The sequence below is a fragment of the Fukomys damarensis genome, unplaced genomic scaffold, assembly GCF_012274545.1.
Source record: "Fukomys damarensis isolate Sample0158 unplaced genomic scaffold, DMR_v1.0_HiC HiC_scaffold_8, whole genome shotgun sequence".
Classification (NCBI taxonomy): domain Eukaryota; kingdom Metazoa; phylum Chordata; class Mammalia; order Rodentia; family Bathyergidae; genus Fukomys; species Fukomys damarensis.
This window is the reverse complement of record NW_022900920.1, coordinates 3,751,906-3,773,543: the sequence shown is the minus strand read 5'-3', so window position 1 is coordinate 3,773,543 and position 21,638 is coordinate 3,751,906. Positions and strand designations below refer to the sequence as shown.

Sequence of the window (21,638 nt, the reverse complement as noted above, 5' to 3'; positions counted from 1 at the left end):
CTATCTTCACATTCTTTTATTCTGTTGCGTACACTTTCAATGGAGTGTTTAATCTCCTGGATATCTGTTTGAATCTGTTTTATGGATTCCATTTCTTTCCTATGTTGGATGTTTATTTTTTCCATTTCTTTCTTATGCTGGCCCTTCATGGCTTCTATCATGGTCCTGAGCTCATCTATTTTTTTGTCAGTTTCTATTCTAGAGTCTCGAATCACAACTTCCATTTTGCTCACTATCTCTATGGTTATCTGGGAAATTATTTCTGTTTTGAATTTTTCTAGAGCCTGATTGATCTGTTTTGTTACTTCCTGTGCTTTGAGTTCAGGGTGTCCTGGTGGTTCACTATCAGCCTTTTCATCCTGATTTGCCCTACTGTTTGCCTTTGGTAAACTGGAAGTCTGTCTTTGTGTCTTGCTTAAGTATTTTCTCATTTTTATTTTTGTTGTCAGACTGTCCTTGGTTTAATCTCTGGGTTATCACCCAAATCTTCCTGATATAGTTGTGCCCTATCTTCTGGGTCTCTAACGACCTACAGACATTCTCATCTCCATAACATCAGAGAAAACAGCTTATCGAATCAACCACAATCCTTTATCCCAACCAGCAACACAATATCATCAAGCACAACTTGGAAACTGACCCCCTGTGGTAGTCACTAGTCTATCACCCTTAAACCATTTTAATTATATTGAAATCAAGAAGCAATCCAAAACATGTCTGCAGTGAACAAACTTTTCAATATAGTATATTTACCATTTGGGATGGGGGCTCAGACACAGCGAGGATGCAAGGCCCCTGATCTCAGTTAGCTGATGGCTGAACCCCATGACGCTGACTGACCTCGGGCTGCAAGGCCCAGATTGAGTTCCCCAACCTTCTGAATGGTTGAACTCCACACCATTCTATTACAGGTTTCCCATGCCCTTTCTTTAAGGTTATTCAATGTTGGGAGCTCAGAAAAAAACCCTTTATGACCACCTCTGCCTCTGCAGAGTGGGTCCAAAGACTGGCTCAATCAAGAGGTCTCAGAGTGCACAGGGTGTGTGTTTGTGTGTGTGTTTGTGTTTGTGTGTTTTCAGGGGCATGCGGCTACCTTCCTGGTGCTGGAGCGATGGCAGCTCCCGGTGGGGGAAGGTGTAGCTATCCTTCCCGTGGTGGATCAGGCCCAGGCAGCCCTCCTGGAGCTGGAGCAATGGCCGTTCCCTATTAATTTTAGTATAGTTTTTTTTTTTCTCATTCTGTAAGGAATGCACTTGGTATTTTGATTAGGATTATATTAAATCTATATTTCAGTTTTGTTAGTATGGCCATTTTGGCTATAGTGGTTCTGGCTATCTTTTTATGGCTAGTCAGAGTCCTACATGTGTCACTCATCTGTATGTCAAATTCTTTTCCCCTGCTTGGGAAGTTTTTTTAGCGTTACTTCTGTGAACAGATTTTTAAAAATGTAGTTTGTACTATCTCCTGTTTCTTCATTACTCCTATCAGTCTTATGTTATTCTCTTTTACATCATCTAGCAGTTGCTAGATTGATTTCTCTGGCCCCTTTGCTATTTTTAAGAAATCTTTCTTGGGTTGTGGATTTAGCTAGTGGTGCCACTGCCTGCCTCTCAAGCATAAGGTTTCAATCCCTGGTACAAAAAAAAGAAAGAAAGAAAGAAAGAAAGAAAGAAAGAAAGAAAGAAATCTTTCTTTTCCTAATTACTAATCCCAATCCTGTCTTCTGTATTCTGCCTTTACATTAGTTCATTCTGCTGTGTAAACTTTCAGTGGAGTTTTTAATCTAGATATCTGTTTGCATCTATTTCATGGATTTCATTTGTTTCCTATGCTGGGATTCCCTTATGTTCCTCAGATCCTCTATTTTTTTATTTTTAAAATCTGTTTCTGCTCTAGAGTTACTAATCATATCTTTCACTGTGGATATAGTCTCTGTTGTTATCTGAGAAATTATTTCTGATTTTATTTCTTCCAGATCCTCTTTTGTTGTTGCCAGTTCGGGGAGTCCAGGTGGTTGAGTTTCAGGTTATTCCATCTCATTGCCCCTTGGGGTTACCTTTGGTGATTAGGAAATCTGGCTTTGAGACTTCTTTATGTGTCTTCTCGTTTCAACCAATGCAATCAGCTGCACCTTTATTGAAGTGACTTGTCTCCCAGAGGTCTTTAATTTTCAGCAAGCCACGGAGTGGTCTTTTCTCTGCTGCTAACTAGTGCACTAATACCTGGGTTCAGAATGATGGCCTTTTGTCTTCCCATGCTGGGCTGTTGTCTGTGTGGGCTTCTGGCTGGGATCTTCCTGCCTGTGCAGGTGTTTTCCAGGTGGGCCTTTGGCTGGGACCTGTGGGCCCAAACTGCTGGTGTCTGGTTGGGGCTCTGGCTTGGGCCTGCTCGCCTGTGCCACTTTTGTCTGAGTGGGGTCTGTACACACTTACCCATGGTATCTGGGTGGGCCTCTGACTGGGGCTGCACAGCTGTTTTCCAGGCTGCCCTTTGGCACAAGCCACTGGTGTCCTGGCAGGGCCCTGGTTGGCCCCTTCACATCTGTAGCACTGTTGTCCAGGCAGGCCTTCAGCTGGGGCCTCCTGGCCCAAGCTGCTGGTAGCTGAGCAGGGCTCTGGCTGGGGCCTGCACACCCATGCCACTGTTGTTCAGGTGGGCTTCTACCTGCAGTCTGTGTTGCCTAACTGCTGGTGTCCAGATCCATTTCTTTTCATTTTCTGATGTTCACTTTGATCTACCTTTTCAGAGTACTGCTGTTTTTGTTATAGATGTCTTTCACTTCCTTTGTTAGGTTAACTCTGAAGTATTTAATTTTTCTTGATATTATTGTGAATTGTATTGTTTTTATAATTTCTTTCTTGGTGAGTTCATTATGGGGTATAGGAATACTATTGAATTTTGTGTATTGGTTTTGTATCCTAACACATTATTGTATTATTATTTCCAGGAGTTTTTTGGTGGAATTTCTTGGGTCTTTTATGTAAAGCATCATGTCACGTACAAATGATGATAGTTTGAGTTCTTTCTTTTCTGTAGATGTCCTTTTTATTTCTTTTTTTGCCTGAGTTGTCTTTCAAAAGTTATGAGTACTATATTGAAGAGATTGCCTTTTTACTATTGTATATCCTTGGCAGCTGTGTTGAAAGTAAGTTGTTTGTAAGGAAATTTATTTCTGCAGTCTTTATTATGTCCCATTGGTTTATTTGTCTGTTTTTATGTTAGCATCATTCTGTTTTAGGTGCTATAGCTCTATGGTATATTTTGATGTCAGGTAATGGGATGTCTGCAGCTTTCTTCTTTTTTCTCTTTTTTTAAAAAAAATTGAGTTTATTGGTACATTTTAGGTATACAGTACAGTTACATTCATTATTGGGATCTTGTTCTTTTTTCTCTTGATTCCTTTGGCTTTTTGGGGTCTTTTGTGGTTCTATATGAATTTTAGGATTTGTTGTTTTTTATTTCTGTAAAATCATTGCAGTTTTTTTATTAGGACGTATTAATTATATAGTACAATGTGTTTCATTGTGACATTTTCCATATATATGTATATAACATACTTAGGTTAGATCCCTTCCCTCAATTACTGCCTCTTACTCTTCCCTCACTCCTTTCCCAACATCCTTGCTCTTTTCTAACAGTCTGTATTTTGATGATTTTAATTTCCTTTTTATCATTGACTTTTAACAGTTTGGTTGTAAAATGTCTTGGTAAAGTGTTGTTTGGATTGAACCTGATGGCTGACTTTTTGTTTTTCTTCACCTGAATATTTATTGCTTTCCTGAGATTTGCAAAAATTTCTCCCATTATTTTATTAAATAATATTTTACTTATTTGTGTATTCTATTTCTTGAACTTTCATATCTTAAATATTTGCTCTTTTGATGCATGTGATCTATATGCTTATTTTATTTTTCAGCTATTTTTACTCCTCTGTATATTTTCAAAGAACCTGTCTTCAAATTCAGTTATTTCTTTTGCTTGATCAATTCTGCTGTAAATACTCTTTATTGCCTCTTTCATTCATTGTGTTTTTCACCTGAAGAATTTCTGTGTGACTTTTATAATAAATTTAATCTGTAAAATTTCTCATTTTGGTTGGTTATGGTTTTCCTGCTTTTATTGAATTATTCTTTTATATTTTATTGAAGTTCACTGAGTTTTCTTAAAATACTTATTTTGAATTCTTTTTCAGGTTATTCATAAATCTTCATTGTTTTGTAAGCAGCTACTAAGACATTGTTGTCTTTATTTGAGTGGTAATATCTCCTAGATTTTTCATGTTGCTGGTTCCCTTTTTTGATGACTATACATTTTAAATATTGGCACCTTAATCTAGTCTTGCCGGTGGGGTTTGCCTAGAATAACTCTTCACCATTCAACCCATTCAGGGATCCTTGAAAGCTTTTCTGGTGCATGAGTAGAGTGCATTTTCTTAGAATCCTCAGGCAGGCTCTCTTACCTGGTCTTTGCCACCATAGGATTGGACCTGGGTTCTGGCTTACTGAGAGCAGGTGGGGGCAGTGTTAATATGAAGCCTAGATCCAAGTGATCGACACTGTAGTAGCCTTTGAATCTGAGCCTATAAGGTTAACAAAATACTAGAATGCATGCATTGGAACAATGGATCCTGTGTCCATGAGTACTGACCTGGATCTTGATCTGCAGGGGGTTCTGGAGTGCTCCTGAAATCTACAGGAGTGGACCTGACCTTTGAATTTAGTGTCCCATGTCTAGATCCTGGTTCTCCTGGAGCACAGGGCCACAGCAACTGACTTGGAATCTGCTTATGGCTTGTTGCTAATACATGTGTAGAGCCTGAGTCTGGGGAGCCAGTCTTGTGCCTGGAAAAATTGATACTGACTTGGATTTTGGGTTTAGTGGGGCCAGTGTGGAGGCTGGGTGTAGGTACTGGCCTGTAAGCTAAGTTTATGAGGGCTGTCCCTCATCCTTAAGTCACAGGAGATGGTTAGAACCTGGCTATGTAGGGTTATCCTGAAGACCTGGTCCTTCAAGGCTGGTGCAGTGCTAAAATCTACTGTCTGGAACTAACCAGGAACTAGCCAGGAAGGCAGGGCTGGAGGGTCCAGCCTAGCACTGGGTAGGCCAAAAGCCTCTAGGTACCAGCCTAGTGCCTGAGGTCAGTGTTGCCAACCTGACTGTGGGTCTTTTGAAACCTGAGTTGTGCCTGGAACCACAGGGCCATGGAGGCTGGCCTGGTGCTGAGTCAAATTTGGATTTGTAATTTCAGGAGTTGGCCTAGAATCAGAGGCTTGGTCTGGTGCTTAGGCTAGTCTGGGGCATAGGGTCACTGTGTCCACCCTGGCCCTGAGGCAGGCCTGGAATCTGAGTCTGTGGGCGCACTGCTGCTAGCCCAGTGCTAGAGTCAGCCTGGAATGTGTGGCTGCTTGATCCTCCTGGCAGTGGTGTGGGCTTGTAGACTCACCTGCTGGGATGACTGAGAGTCTGAGAAATATGGAGTAAGGCCTGGTGCTGGGGTGGGTTTAAAGGCTCACTCTTTAGGTATAACATGCACCCTCAGGCCATGGGGGCCTGCCATGCATTGGGTTTTACTGGTGTGGGCCTGATGTTGTAATGTGTAGCAGTCTGGTGCTTACTTTCCTCCTCATTTCCCTTTGCAGAGGGTATCTCTATGGTTTAGTAACTAGAGTTTTGGAAAGGATGACATGAGTAATGTAAAACTGTTCTTCCTAACCCCTTCAGTGTATCTTTTCTTATTTTTCTTCTATACTGAAGTATTTTATTTGACCCAATTTCTTTAGGTCTTGTCAAGATATTTTGTACATTTATGTTTTTCAAATTGATGAATATTTTCAACCTGATGTTTTCTGGCAGAATGAATTCAAGCCCATTTCACTATCTTACTGACTTGGTCAATAGACTGTAAGGTATTAAAAAAAAATCTAATCTCATTTAATCCTCACAAAAACATACTAAGTTTTCCAAATACCACCATTTTAAACATGAGAAATTTTAGCACAAGTTAAATAACCTGTCCTAGCTTTATAATTGGGATTTGGCTGATGTTATGGCTTACATCCAGATGTCCTCCCAAAGCCTCAAGCCGTCAGAGATGGGAAGTTTCAAAGGTGGTTGGATTAGGATGTATGAGTGTGAATTGAGGAGGTGATGCTGGGATTAAAGGGGTGGATAATGGGAACACCACCCTGGGCATGGGTGTCATCAGCAATAGGCTTATAGCCTGGATTGAATATAAAGGGAGAGAGGGAAAGCTCATGCTGCTGTTGCTGCTTCCCCTGCTGCCATTGCTTGCTGCCATCTGCCTACCTTGCCATGCCATGGACTGTTTCTTCTCTGTCGTGCTACCCTGCCTTAGAACCAGCTGATTATTAACTAAAACTTCTACAAACTGTGAGCTAAATAAACCTTCTCTCCTTTAATTTTGGGTGTTGGGTCTTTTGTTTCAGCAGTGAGAAAAGTAACTAAGGCAGTAAAGTCAAAGCTGATGATTCTAAATTGTTTTTAGTACATGGTCATTCCTACTCCACTTCAGTCTCATTTTATGTAGTTCAGTGATGAATACCTAGTGATTGGTAAAAAATGCTTGCTTACTTGCCCTGAATTTCTGTTTTAACACATAATTATAACATTTAAAAATCAGAAAGGCTAATGGTGCTCTTGTTATAAAATGATACTATAAAAGAATTGTATCTCATACTTCATTTTAGAATAGGCCTCTTTTTCTGGTATTTCTGCCTTTGAGTGTGTCATGGTATTTTAAAACATCACTCTTAAGTATGTAGATGTTTGTTCCCTTGCCGAGCATGACACATAGTGGGTACTTAATAAATATTTGTTCAAAAAGTACTGAATGGTATAGTTTATGATGGTTTGAGATTCATCAAAATTGAAAACAGTAGTATTTTATTTACTTATATTAAAAGTGGTTGTCTTTCCAGTGGTGTCTTGGTCCCCAAGAAAGCACCATTTGCCCAAAGAGCCCTGAGTCTATAGAGAATCTCTGATCCTAATGTAATCATTATTCTCATGCAGAAATTAGTGATATTGAGGAATCATAGATAACTTGTGCATTTACATGTTGAAAGTCTTTGTCTCAGGTGCTTTTCATCATTATGCACAATACTCAACACCCACATCTTAACAGCAGGAGAGGTTTATTTTTGATCACAGTTTCAGTCCATGGGTGGCTGGCTCCAATGCAAAGATGGCATAGTGGAAGGGCCTGGGCAGAGGAAATCTTCTTTGTACCACGGTTGCCAGAAAGCCACGAGAGAAGGGAGGAACTGGGGAGAGAGATGTACCCTTCCAGGTCATACCCTCAGTGAACTAACTGCCCTTCTAATTGGTCCTCTCCTAATATCATATTCAAATATGGATTCACAAGTGCATTAATTTGCTGGAGAGTATAGACACCATGATCCAGTAGCCTTCTAAGATCCACACCTCTGAACACATGAGAGTTTTGGGGGTCATTCTACACCTAAACCATAGCAGTCTTGCTTTAGAGCTTGTTTATTTAAAGGAAAAGATACATAAACACAGATAAGAGCTAAGTGGTAACTTTTAGTAATTATCTGTGGGTAGGAAGAAAAATTCTTAGATTTTATTTCTAGCCTAGCAGTTGATTTCTCAGCTACTTCTAGTACCTGGCTTCCTCCCTGTAGTCTAATTTCCATTAATGGTATAGGAGGGAGCCGTAGTTAGGGTTTGAAAATGAGCAGTCAGACCCTAATGATATTGGCCTACTGATGACTTAGCACCATGAAATATAGTGTTATATTCATCTTCTGGAAGTCCTGTATGATTGGAAGTTGGAAAAGTTTTAGAAATAACTGGGAGTATATGCTGAGAACAGTAGGAAAATGTTTTTCTTGAGAGATGAAATTGAACTTGGATTTAGGATTAGACTGTGGAGGGCAACCTGAGAGTTGAATGGAGGAGTTTGTGTTTATCTTTTTTTTTTGGTACCGGGGATTGAACTTGGGTCCTTGTGCTTATTAGGCAGGCGGTGGAACCACTGAGCTACATCCCCAGACTGTGTTCATCCTTTAACCAAGGAAGTAAAGGAAAAATTGTGACTAAGAAAATGATATGTGACATTTTAGGAAGATTCATCTCATGGCCCCTTATAGGACAGAAGGGAGCAGTGATATATGTGCCTAGCTATTGAGGGACCAAGGACTGTAGAGGGACAAGGAAAAGCTAATAAAACGAGGATGGATTACATTAGTCAGCCAGCAGGGGGAAAGAAAAGGGATAGTTAGGAAGTTATTACAGAGGAAAAATTGTCAGGATATTCTGAACAAGAAAAGGAGATATTTGTGTTTTTGCTTTTTGAGAATTTATTGCAATCAAACAGTACTTACAAACTGAGGAATTAGCATGCAGATGAGTTAAACATAGTATTTTAACAATTTAGTCAGAGTACAGCAGATTTTTGGCTCCATCAGTTCACTTGGAAATAATCCTTCTTTTTCTCTCCTTTTTTTGTGGGTGGGGGAGACAGAGTCTCACTATGTGGTTCAGGCTGTCCTTGAACTCACTGTGCTGCCCAGGTTGATCTTGAACTTGCAGTGATCCTCCTGCCTCAGCCTCCTGAGTGTTGGGATTATGGGCATGTGCCACAGTGCCTGATTCTGTCTTCCTCTTTTTGACGCCCTCTCCCAGAAGGCAAAATATAGCCAAGTTGATAGTTGAGAATAGTTAAAATTATTTTCCAAATATTAGGTCTTTTGTCTTTGTGCATTCCCATTATACTAATATGTGTGAAATATCAGTGTGACAGATAGTATCTATCTAGTTCATATATAGGAGAAAATTTTTAATCTAATACTGTACATTTTAACATACCCTGTACATATATTCTTGATTATAAATAGGGACTGGGAATGAGAAAATAGATTCATTCATAGGAAAATGGATACATATTGAAGATATACTCCTAAGTGAAATAAATAAGGCACACATGTGTAAATACCAAATAGTTTCTCTGGTGTGAATAATCTGCAATAATACAGAAGATCCTAATAAGATTACTGACATTTAGAAATGGGAAGAAAGGAGCTAAAGGTGTAGGGAAGGTGGGATGGGTAGGGGAAGGGTAATAAAGGAAAAGAAAAAATGTGAGATAATGAAAAGATGGAATTAAAGTGTTTGTAGATGGGGAGGGGAGGAGGGGTGAAGGGAGGGCAGGGACAAGGGGAAAAAATGAGAACCAAGACTTGTCATGTAGAGGTACAAGATCCCAACAATGAATGTAACTGTACTGTATCCCTAAAATGTACCAATAAACTCAATTAAAGCTGAAAAAAATATAGGGACTGGGCAAATAATGACTGAATGTCCTAATTAGTTGTCTTTAACATTGTTATCAGTATCTGACTATTTTTATTATTAATAACATTTTATTAAACATTTGATATGGGCCAGATATTGTGCTCATGTTGTAATTACTATTTTATTTAATTTTCATAACAGCCTTACGATGTGGATACTATTTTTATTATTATATGCATGAGAAAGCTCAGAGGTGTTAAGTAACTTGCTTCAAGGTCATACCACTAGTTAGTAGTAGAGATAGGACAGGAACTCAAATTTTAATCAACCCAAAGCTCTGTTATTTCTGGCGAACTACTTCCAAGAATAAACTTTAGAGTTAACAACAATTTACATCATATTATTGTAACTCCCACAGATAAAACTGGTTATGGAGACAGTTATTTAGAAAATACTTCACATCATGTTCCCAGGTGCCTATTAATTTTCTGCATATCAAACATATTTCAGTAAGTCAACAGTAGTAGTATAACTGCCAAAGTAGGCATTATTGTGGTAAAAAACACAACATAAAATTTACCATTTAGAACGCAGTAAATGAATTTGGTAAAGTTGAGTACAAAATCAGCATATAAAAATCAGTTGTATTTCTATATAATAAAAATGAACTATCTACTTTTAAATTGGCCTGTTCAAAAGATGGCCACAATGCAGAGGGCTGAGGTCAAAGTGGGTGGTGAGCCAAAACTGAGCAAAAATGAGCTAAAAAGACACAGAGAAGAAAGTGGCAGAGGAGGCTAATCAGGAAGAGCTCAGTGAGAAACAGCTGAGCCAGGCTACTGCCATTGCCACCAGTCTCACTACTGACAATGGTGTGGATGCTGAGGAGCGAACCTGGACCCAAACTAGTACTACAAGATCTGCAGTCAAACATTCCAACAGCTGAAGGTCAGTGGGAAGGATCTGTACCCTGACAAATTCTATGTAGACATCTCACTCACTTCATCCAAGAATACAGTCACCTGAAGCCTGGGGACCACCTGACCAACATTACCTTAAAGATAGTAGAATCCATGCCAAAAGAGGTTCTCTGAGGAAGCTCATCTGCTATAACCTTTGAGGAGAGGGAGTCAAGTTGCAATTCAAGGCCAGTTCCACAGATTATAAATCAGAGGAAGAATTTATTCATATCAACAGCAAACTATTGGGTAGACATAATCGGAATTTAGGGAAATCCTGGGAAAACCAAGAAAGGTGAGCTGAGCATCATTCCCTATGAGATCATACTGTTCTTTCCCTGCTTACTTATGTTACCTCATCTGCAATTCACCCTCAAAGACAAGGAAACATGGTATTGACAGAGATACTTAGGGATGATCCTGAGTGACTATGTGAGGCAAAAATTTATCATCTCCTCTAAGGTCACCATATATATATGAAATTCTTGGATAAACTGGGGTTTCTAGTGACTGAAACTCCCATGATGAACATAATCTTGGGGGAGCTGTGGCCAGGCCTTTCCTCACATATCACAACAAAATGGATATGAGCTTATGCATGAGAATTGCTCCAAAACTCTAAGATGCTGATGGTTGGTGGCATTGACCAGGTTTATGAAATTGAATACCTGTTTTGCAACAAAGGAATTGATTTGACTCACAATCCTGAGTTCACCACCTGTGAGGTCTGCATGGCCTATGCAGACTATCATGATCTTATGGAAATCAAAGAGAAGTTGGTTTCAGGAGTGGTGAAAAACATTATAAGCAGTTACAAGATCACCTACCACCCAGATAGTCCAGAAGGCCAAGGCTATGAGATTGACTTCACCCTACCCTTCTGGAGAATCCATATGGTGGAATGAATTCCTGTGAGTGAATCTGCCTGAAACAACCTCTTTGAAACTGAATGAACTCAGAAAATTCTTGATCATTTCTGTGCAGCGAAAGCTGTTAAATGCCCTCCACCTTAGCTAGACTCCTTGATCAGCTTGTCAGGGAGTTCCTGGAAATGACATGCATCAATTCTATGTTCATCTGCTATCACCCATATATAGTGACCGAATTAGTTAAATGGCACCACTCCCAAGAGAGCCTGACCAAGCACTCTGAGCCTTTTGTCGTAAAGGAGGTATGTAATGCCTACACTGAGTTGAATGTTTCCCCATGGCAGTGGCAGCTGTTTGAAACACAGGACAAGGCCAAGGCTGCTAGTGATGATAAGGCCATATTCATAGGTGAAAACTTCTGCACTACCCGGGAGGATGGACTGCTTCCCCAGCAGGCTGGAGTATGGGCATTGACCACATTACCATGTTCCTCACAGACTCAAATAACATCAAGGAAATACTCCTCTCTGCTGCCATGAAGCCAGCAGATAAGGAGACTAACAAGCACTGACATAATGGAAAGCACAATGGTTGGCACTTTTGTCTAGAACCTGTATAACTCAGGCATTTGCATTCCTGCGAAAAGGTCAAATCTGTGAAGGAATTCTTGCGTGTAGTCATCCATTTGGCCACCACAGTTCAGTTCAGTCACCAGAAGAGACAAGAGGAATTAAAACTTTTTTTTGCCTTGTCACCAAATAAACCATTTGTCTCTTTAAAAAAATGAACTCTCTGAAATGGAAATGGAAATTAAGAATCCCAGTAACATAAAACAAAATGAAATACTTAAGAATAAACTTAAGTAGGTAGGTGAAATACCAGTACACTGAAAACTATGAAACATTGATGAAAGAAATTAGAGAGACACAGATAAGCTGAAAGGTATATTTTGTAGATTGGAAAAATTAATATTTCTAAAATGTCTGTACTACTCAGAGATGTGAAGAGTCAATTCTATTCTGCCATAGTAGAAATGGTAGTTTTTAACAGTGTAAATGGAAAAATTAATCCTAAAATGCATTTGAGATCTCCAAAGACATGAATAGCCAAAATAATCTTTAGAAAAATAACAAAATTGGGGGCATCATATATCCTCATTTAAAAATGTACTACAAAGTTGCAGTAATACTATGATGTCAACAGTTAATGGTTATTTTAGTTAGTAGTTAATAGAAAGATATTAAAGGTTAAGATGTGGAAAAACCTCAGTATCTACTGTTGGATGAATGAATGAAAGAAAATGTGGTCATAGAACCGTGGCCTCTTTTGTAGCTATTGTTAAATAACCATGAGTGTTTCTAGCAATGGGGATTTAATTTATAATACAAAAAATAACTCATGCTTTAGTAGCATTAATTTAGGATATGGATGGATGGTTCTGCTAAAAGATGTATCTGATTCTTCCAACTTCACCTCTCAGTATGTACAGTGAAGGCCTATAAACATGAAGGTACACAGTGTATTCAGAATCATATAAATGATAGGCATTTTAAAGCCTTTTGGCTGTGAATATATGAACACAAATATATAATTATAATGTCAAATTTGCCAACAATTTTATTCCTGAGATTATTAGTTGATAAAGCTATTCTGATTTTGAAAGGGAGGAAAATAATAAGGTATTGGAAATATTGATTTAAATTAGTGCTGAATAAAGTTGATAATGATAGTAAAAATATTCAAGCAACACCTACAAAATACTAAGGGTTAGAAAAACATGTTTAAAATAATCATTTAAAAAATAAATGAAGTGTAGCTAGGTGCAGTGACATTTACCTGTAGTCCTAGCTATCAGGGAGGCTGAGGCAGGAGGATCTCTGAGCCCCAAAATTTGAGGACAGCCTGGAAAACATGGCATATATAGAGTCCACCAAAAAATGCATACACACTTCCAGAAAAGAAAATCTTGTATAAGTATTTTAATGCTAAATTTATTGAGACATTGTGAGATTAATACAAGTTACCTTTGGGCTCTACAGTTACAAGAAGTGATCAAAGTGGTAGCCATTAGTTTCCAGACATTTATTTATTTATATGGAAAACTCCTGCCTGAGTAACCTTGGTAATTAAGATTACTGCATATGCATTTTCAATTTCTTTTCTAAGGTCTGGCAGCGTAGTGGGTAGTTACGAGGGTAACACCATTTATTGTAAAAGCATCATACTGGTTTTCTTTTCCTGAAGTGTATATACATTTTTGGGCAGATTATATATAGTAGATATTATATATAAATGTTATAATATCTATCATCTTTATATATAATTATATATACTCATATATGTATTTACACATATCAGAAATAGCTACTCTGAAGAGCTTTGAAAGGTACTGAATATACTATAGAATAAAAATCCATATAACGACATGAAAATATTTCCACCTAATAATTAAGGAATAATGCCAGATTATGGTATGAGATACAATTCTTCACTACCTTGTTATAGTTTATCTATATCTGTCCTTGCCATGGTGTCATGGTGTTCAGAGGTATGTTTTGCTTATTGGCTTTGGACTTGGCCGTATGACTGACTTTGGTCCACTGAACACATAGTTAGGGCATAAAGATTGGGTGTGCTCTTGTGCTCCTCTTGCCTTGTCCATGAGGATGGTATGCCCTGCGGTAACCTCTGAGATGGTGAGGCTAAAAGACTCTGAGGCAGGCCTATGTGTAAGACCTCGACTGACATGAACCAAATGAAACCCAGTTGGCCCCCAGACAAGAAGCAAGACATAAATGCAAATCGTGTGATACAGAGATTTTATGCTTTTGTAACACAGTAATAACTGACCTTGGGTTCTTGTGCAATAAAGAAAATGTACAGCAAAGAAGGAAATATTGTATGCACACAGTAAAGTATTGTTAAACCTTAAAAAGAAGGCAATACTGTATTATGTGGCAGTATGAATAAACCTGGGGCACATTATGCTAAATGAAATAAATCAGTTACAGAAAGACAATTAATAACTTTTTAGATAAGAGATATCTAAAATAGACTCATAAAAGCAGAGAGTAGAATGTTGTTTGCCAGGGTTTGGGAGGGAACAGGAATGGGAGATCTGCTAATCAACAGGTATAAACTTTCAGTTATGAACTGTAGTTAAATTCTAGAGATCTACTATAGCTATCAACACTGTATTATACATGTAAAATTTATTGATAGGGTAGATCTCATGTTATACATTCTCACTGTAATAACATAATTTTAATCATAATGATATTATAAAACTGAAAAGTTTATTTATGTACATATTAGAGTTTGAAAGTGTGTTCTTTCACTGTTTTTGATACCCTAAATATTGTAAGTGCTATTTCTTCCATTACCCCATGCTTTATAAATAATGGAGAACCCACAATAGATAGTTAATGCTTTCAATTAACAGTTTTATAAATTATGAAGAGTAGAGACCTTCAAACTAAAGAATAGAAACAATTTTGAACACTATGTACCAGACACTATGTTAAATGTTTAGTTTCACTTAAATATTTACAAAACTCTCTGTGAAAGTTATTACTTACATTTTATTTTATTTTTATTTATTTATTTTTTTGGTACTGGGGATCGAACTTGGGTCCTTGTGCTTGCAAGGCAGGCAGTAGAACCACTGAGCTAAATCCCTGGCCCTATAACTTACCTTTTAATCACGACATGTCAGTATCAGAAACACATGTGAGTTGTATGAAGTGATATGATTACTGAAATTTAAAAACAGGTATTTATTGTTGATTTTTGCTATTTTTTACTACTCCAGAAACATCTCTTTAATCACAATAAGTTGTTGTTAGCTAAAAATAACCTTTTTAACCATAGTATCTGTTTTAAATAAGCAGTACAGCCGTGTTATGCCATATAATATACTAAGCACGAAAAGTATCATTTTTACTTTTGTCAGACTTGTGTTTTATATTAATATTTCTATATTACACTCATATGATATTTTACTGTTTACTAAGTATTTTGTGTATTCAGTCATCCATCCTTATCCATGGAAGATTGGTTTGAGGACCAAAATCTGTAGACATTTAAGGTCTCTTACAGAAAATGGTGTAGTATTTACATATAACTTACATGTATCCTCCTGTATACCTTATCTCATCTCTAGATTACTTAAAATATGTAATACAGTGCAAAAATCTCTTATCTTGTATTACTTGGGAAATGATGACAAGAAAGCTTTACGTGCTCAGTAAAGATATGGCTGTTTTGAATATTTTGTTCAATGTTTGGTTGAATCTATGTGTCTTTCAATCTTCAAAAAATTCTATGAAGTGTGTGTTCTTATTCTGATTTTAATGAAAAAGAGACCCATTTAGAAATCAAGTGGTTTACCTGACTTCACACAGCTATTAATTAAGTCAGATCAGAATTTGAGCTTAGTACTTCTAACACTGTGTTAGTACTCTTCTTACTATAACCTATTAAACTTAATAGGGTATTCTTCCAAAAGTTGGAGAAAAAGTAGTTGGCTAATGCTGGTGACTCACAGATGAATAACACTATGCTTGATAAGAAAGTGCTCTTCTTGTAGGAAAGATAGATATGTTTCTTGATGTTGAGTAGAATGTCAGTGCTAACTTAGAGACATGAGCATAGTCTTGCGATAGAAGACATGAAGAACTATATAACCCTCAGCCAGAATACCCATTTGTATTACTCCTTGTACATTTTTATTTCTCCTTGTACATTTTAGGACATTGCTTAAGAACTCTAGGTCAAAGCTGGTTTTTATGTCTTTGAATGTTTTAAGAAATATGATGAGTTGGGTGTGATGGTGCACACCTGTAATCACAGCACTCGGGAGGCTGAGGCAGGAGGATCGCTTTGAGTTTGAGACCAGCCTGGGCTACATAGTGAATTCCAGATCAGTTTCAACTACATAGTGAGACCCTGTCTCAACCCCCCTCCAAAAAAAAATATATATATATATATAAATAAATAAATAAATAAATAAATATGATGATGAGAGCAATTTATTTTAGTTTTTGGGCTAGTCCATGAGAATTTCTTTTCCTTTTTATTGCCTATTAAGGAAAATTTGAATGTTAGGTTTGGAAGATATTGCTAGATAATTTCACAAATACTCTATTCTACTCTCTCTTATTATCCTTTAACACAAAAGCATGCTACTTTTGATAATGTCTTTCTGTTAGTAAAAATGTTTTGAGGACACCCTCAAATTTTGTTTGTGTGTCTATGTATGTTATATACTTGCTTTGTGATATTAACTATGTTCTATAATAATATAAAGTATACACCATTTGTAAAGTCTCACAAACTAAAATATATTAATTGATGTCATATTATTTTATCCATACATGCCCTGGTGTATATAAAACCTATTTTGGAGACTAGTGGTATAGAAATCAGTTGTTAGATTAAGTTAGAAGTTTGGCTTCCCTGCCTGGTTCCAATGCCTTGTGCAACTAATTTCTTTTTTTTTTTTCCTCATTGAGTTTATTGGTACATTTTAGGTATAGTACAGTTGCATTCATTATTGGGATCTTGTACCTTTACATGACAGGTCTTGGTTATCATTTTCCCCCCTAATTTCTCATTCTTTATGGCTGAGTAGTAATCTGATTTATAAAGAAACACATTTTCTTTACGCAGTCTCTTCCATCCTGTATATAGAAGACCCCAAGAACTCCACCAAATGTCTTTTATACTTAATAACCAAATTCAGTAGAGTAGTTTGATACAAGATCAACATACAAAAACCAATAGCTTTCCTCTACATGAACAACAGAGTCACTGAAAAAGGAACTGGAGAAACAACTCCCCTCACAATAGCATATCATGTTTGCCAGATCTTCTCTAATTGCCAGTTCTGGGAGTCCAGGTGGTCGAATATCAGATTGTTCTGTCTCGTTGACCTTCGGGGTTGCCTTAGGTGATCTGGAAGTCTGGTTTTAGAGTTGTTTATGTATCTTCTCATTTCATCTGATGAAGCCTGCTGCATCTTTGTTGAGACAACTTTTTGCTCACACAGTGGTCTTTAATTCTCATCAAGCATGGAGAGTGGCCTTTTCTCTGCTATTCACCGCTGCACCAATTCCTGAGTTCAGAGTGGTGGCCTTGTGGATCCTTGCACTACCCTGTTGTCTGGGTGGCATTCTGGCTGGGCTTGTGCACACTTGGGATACTATGTAGGTACACCTCTGGCTTCGACCTGCCCTCCTACATAGCTGTTTTCTGGGAGGGCCTTTGCCTGGGGGCTGTGTATCCCTGTTACTGCTACCTGGGTGAGCTTCTGGCCAGGGTCTGCACACACCAATGTTATTAGGCCTGACTTGTGGCTGTTGATTTGTACCTGTGCTGCTCTTTTTCCAGGTGGATCTTTGGCTGGTGGCTGTAGGCCCAAGCAGCTAGTGTCCAGTTTCATCCCTCTCTGGATGTGCCTGTAGCCCCACTGCTCTGGTGCACACCAGCTTCTTATTGGGATCTGTGCACACTTACCAGTGGTATTGGGGCAGGACTCCGGCTCTTAATTTTTAAAACTTCAATTTTATATGCTATTTTTTTCTTGTAAACAATTTATGTAATCTTTGCTGTTTCTCAAAATACATTTAGTTTAGTACTGTGGGGAATGGCTAATGTAAATATTAATTGTAGGATTTAGGGAATTTGGACATAATTCTCATCACCATCACTCACATTTTATTTGTGGTGTGTTAGTTTATTAGTTGTTTTTAGCACAAAAATGTTTCTGTACTTTTCAATATCCATGGAATTGTCAAATATATTTATGAATCATTGGCATAAGCCAAGTTAAACATATTTCTTTGAAGATCTTTTAATATACTAATATGTAGTATAAATCTTCAAGAGTTACAAAATACTTTTCTTCAAGAGATCAATGTTATATAGAACATATGTTGAGAAATGTTGGTTGTGAGAATTTTTTGGTCAAAGTGGTGTAGCAGTGAAGGACTTTGGGTTTAGAGTCAGGCATACCTATATTTCAACTCTAGCTATATGATCTGTAAAGCACAAATGATAAGGGTCTAACATTTATTATTTCATTTCACTATCACAAAAATTCTGTAAAGTAGATTCTCTCATTATTTTATAGATAAACTAAGGAACTAAGGAACAAGAGGTTATATAATTTCTCTAAGGTCACTTGATGTATGTGGTAAAATTTTTAAAAATCTGAGGTAGTCTGTCTGTAAAGTCTTTGCTCTTAACTGGTACTCTATAACTGCTAAATTGTGTTAGTATAGAAAGATATTGTATTATATATGTGAAGTACGTAAGAGTAGGTAGTTAACTAATTAATTGTTATCCTGTCTTTTTAAACAAGTTAGTTATATCTTGGCCCGTGAAATGAATGACTGTACTGAACTGGAGAAACCCCACAGGGAGGCAGACAATAGGAAAATTCCTTTAGATGTATCCAACTGTTTGAGTTGCTTAGGCCATACTGAAAGAATAATTTTCTTGGGCTGTGTATAAAATATATGATATAGTTGATGTATATAAGTAACAAAACTTCCTTTTTATATTTGTTATATCATTAAATTCAAAAAGGGCAAGTGACCTGTGCGCAGGTCGCATATGCCTGCTAGGGTGATGAAAGTGTCTACCCAGGGAGGTTCTCAAATGATTGTGGTTGCTCTTTCTGCTCCTGAAGTTGACCAGAATAGCTCTTGAGGCCCTCTAGCAAAAGGAACAGCAAGATCTGCCACTTTGGCAGAATAGTCAGTTAATTTCAAAGGTTTACTTCTGTCTGAAAAAGGACTCACATGAAGTTGTACTGCTCCATTTAGAGCCACAGCCAGAGCCTGTTCAGAAGAGAAACAAACATAAACAGGAAACAACAACAGCAAACAGTTGCTTGACATAGCATATGTCATTTATGCTATGCAGTCAAGTAAGTTCTTTCAGGACATTTACTTTGATACTTCCTCATTTAATGTTAGACTACAGTCTTCATGTGGGTCTGATGACACTTTTTGTATAGATCATTCTAGGCACTCATCAAACTTTCAGCAGAGAGCATGTCATTAAAATCTCCAAATGACAGAACACTTATGTAAGTTCATGCTTTCAATGAGACCCTCTCTTTTGCACCCAAGCCTCGTTGTTTTTCCTCAGTTGTCTAATCTGATAGGTAGGAAAAGAAAAAGGTAAATATTTCTGCTTGGGGAAAATGTGGGATCTTTCAATTAAATGTTTTTTTTTTTCTTGGCCTTTTGTAGAAGTATAAGAGGACAGAAGCCAATGAAAATAAAAATCCTGAGACTAACATGAGGCATGCAGAAGCAGCCTCCTTGAATGATAAATAAGCTCAGTTGCAGGAAGATATGTGGTCTGATACTAATTACTGAAAAACTTCCATTGGATGGACAGTTTGTTCTGATGAGTTAGTTAACTTTTAAGAGTTCTCTGTCGTCTTAGAAATATGCTATTCCAGATTGGCTAAAAACATGTTTATTTTAAACATTCATCAGTAATTCTGGGTCAGCCACCTCATGGCTTGGTTTGTTTTGGTGCCAGCTTCATGTGGCAGAAAAGTCAATTAGATGTCTCTTGTGGTGGTAAAAGAAGTCATGTGGAGGAAGGTATGACTCTTGCTGAGAGAAGGGAGTGTGGAATTTCCAGTTTTCCTCAGGATTGAGAAGTCATGAGCACTCAAATTAGTGTGTATGGATCTATAAGAAACTCAGGGCTATTGTTGTTTTCCTTAGGGATAGTTTCTCATCTCTGCATCTGAATTTCCATTTCGGTATTCTAAAAATATTTAAACAAATTATTTTACTTGTCCAAGACTCCTTTTCTATCCCAAATTTACCCTATCATCTAACTACTATTTGAGCCTTGCTTTTACTCCCAGATGTTCTCTTAGTGCAATGATTTTGTTAAACTGATTCTTTTATGAAGTTCTGAAGCACTCATGCTTTTTGCCAACATCCTATTGATGCTGTCTCAAGTGTTTAGGAGGACTCTAAATTAGATTTATGTGAGAAATTACCTTGTGAGTAGACAGAGCATGCAATAGCCTTTGTAAATTGTTAAAAAATACACCCCCTCCATCCATCCCTTTTATTAGTCAACATTATTTTGATAAAATTTGCCAATATTAAAGTGTGGAATTTAGTGAGTTTTGACAAATATCTTCATTAACCCTTATAGTACATTACTATTCCTCAGCAAGTTTTTTTTTGCCCTTTTAGTTAACTCTGTCTGTCTGTCTCTGTCTAGTAACTATTGATTTACTTTCTGTCATTATAGTCCCCCTCTACACTTTAGTATGATGCTTTGGATATCTGTCAGTTACATTGTTTTTTGCATTTATCAGAAAGTTTTTTCTTTTTGTTGTTAATTAATATTTCATTGAATGAACATACAGTACTACAATTTGCTTGCCCATTTAAATGATGGAAAATTTTCTTTCCAGTTTTTGGCTGATATGAATAAAACTGCTGTGAGACTCATATCTTTTACTATAATACACTTTCATTACTTTGGGGTAAATACCTATGAGGGAAATTGCTGGATTTTGTGGTAGGTATATGTATAACTTTCTGAACAATTTTCAAACTTTTCCTCAAATTGCTTGAACCATTTTGCATTCCCCCAGTAACATGAGAGTTCCAGTTGTTCTGTATCTTCATCAAAGTGTTTTGTGGTTAGTCTTTTAAAAATATTTTTAGTGAGTGTGTAGTGATACCTTGTGCTGTTATTTGGATTTATCTAATAATGAATGATATTCAGTATTACACTATATGTTTATTTACTACCTGTATATTTTCCTTGGTATAATCACTGCTTATCTCCTTTCTTCATGCTAAAATTGACTTATTTGTTATTATTGAGTTGAGAGCTTTTAATGTATTCTAGACACAAATTCTTTGTTATAGTTTTCTTGAAATATTTCCCCTACATTTTCTTTTTTATTTTATAAAATTTTCATACTGCATTTAAAAATACATTTTATTATTGCCTATTAATTTTGAAAACATTGCATTTCAATGTCATTTTTTAATTAAGTTTATTGGTACACTTTAGGTATACAGTACAGTTACATTCATCATTGGGAACTTGCACCTTTACATGACGTATCTTGGTTCTTATTTTTCCCCATTCCCCTGGCCTCCTTTCAACCCTTCCACCTCTCCCTATTAACATCATATATTCTGATTATATCCATCCCCACTACTAACTTCCCTTATAGCACTTGCATATCTACCCTTATTCTCTTGTCTAATAATAGTTTACATTCTTTCACAGCATTTTTTTTAGATTCCACATATTAGAGAAAACATGTGAGACAAGTCTTTCCTAGTTTGTCTTATTTTGTTTGTCATGATCACCTCCATTTCCATGCATTTTCCTGCAAATGACATGATTTTACCTTTATTTACTGCCCTTATTTATAGCCATATTATATATATAATTTTCTTTATATATTGTCTCTATATATTTCATATACATTCTTTATATTTTACATATATTGTCTATATACTCTGTG

General features: G+C 37.1%; 1 protein-coding gene and 1 pseudogene across 3 annotated transcripts in view; both read left to right on the top strand.

Annotated features, from left to right (window-relative positions):
- Positions 1 to 21,638, top strand: part of Hpse2 (heparanase 2 (inactive)) — a 770,839-nt gene that overhangs the window by 49,128 nt on the left and 700,073 nt on the right. The gene's annotated exons all lie outside the window — the stretch shown is intronic.
- On the top strand, positions 9,976 to 11,712 carry LOC104872326 (annotated as a pseudogene).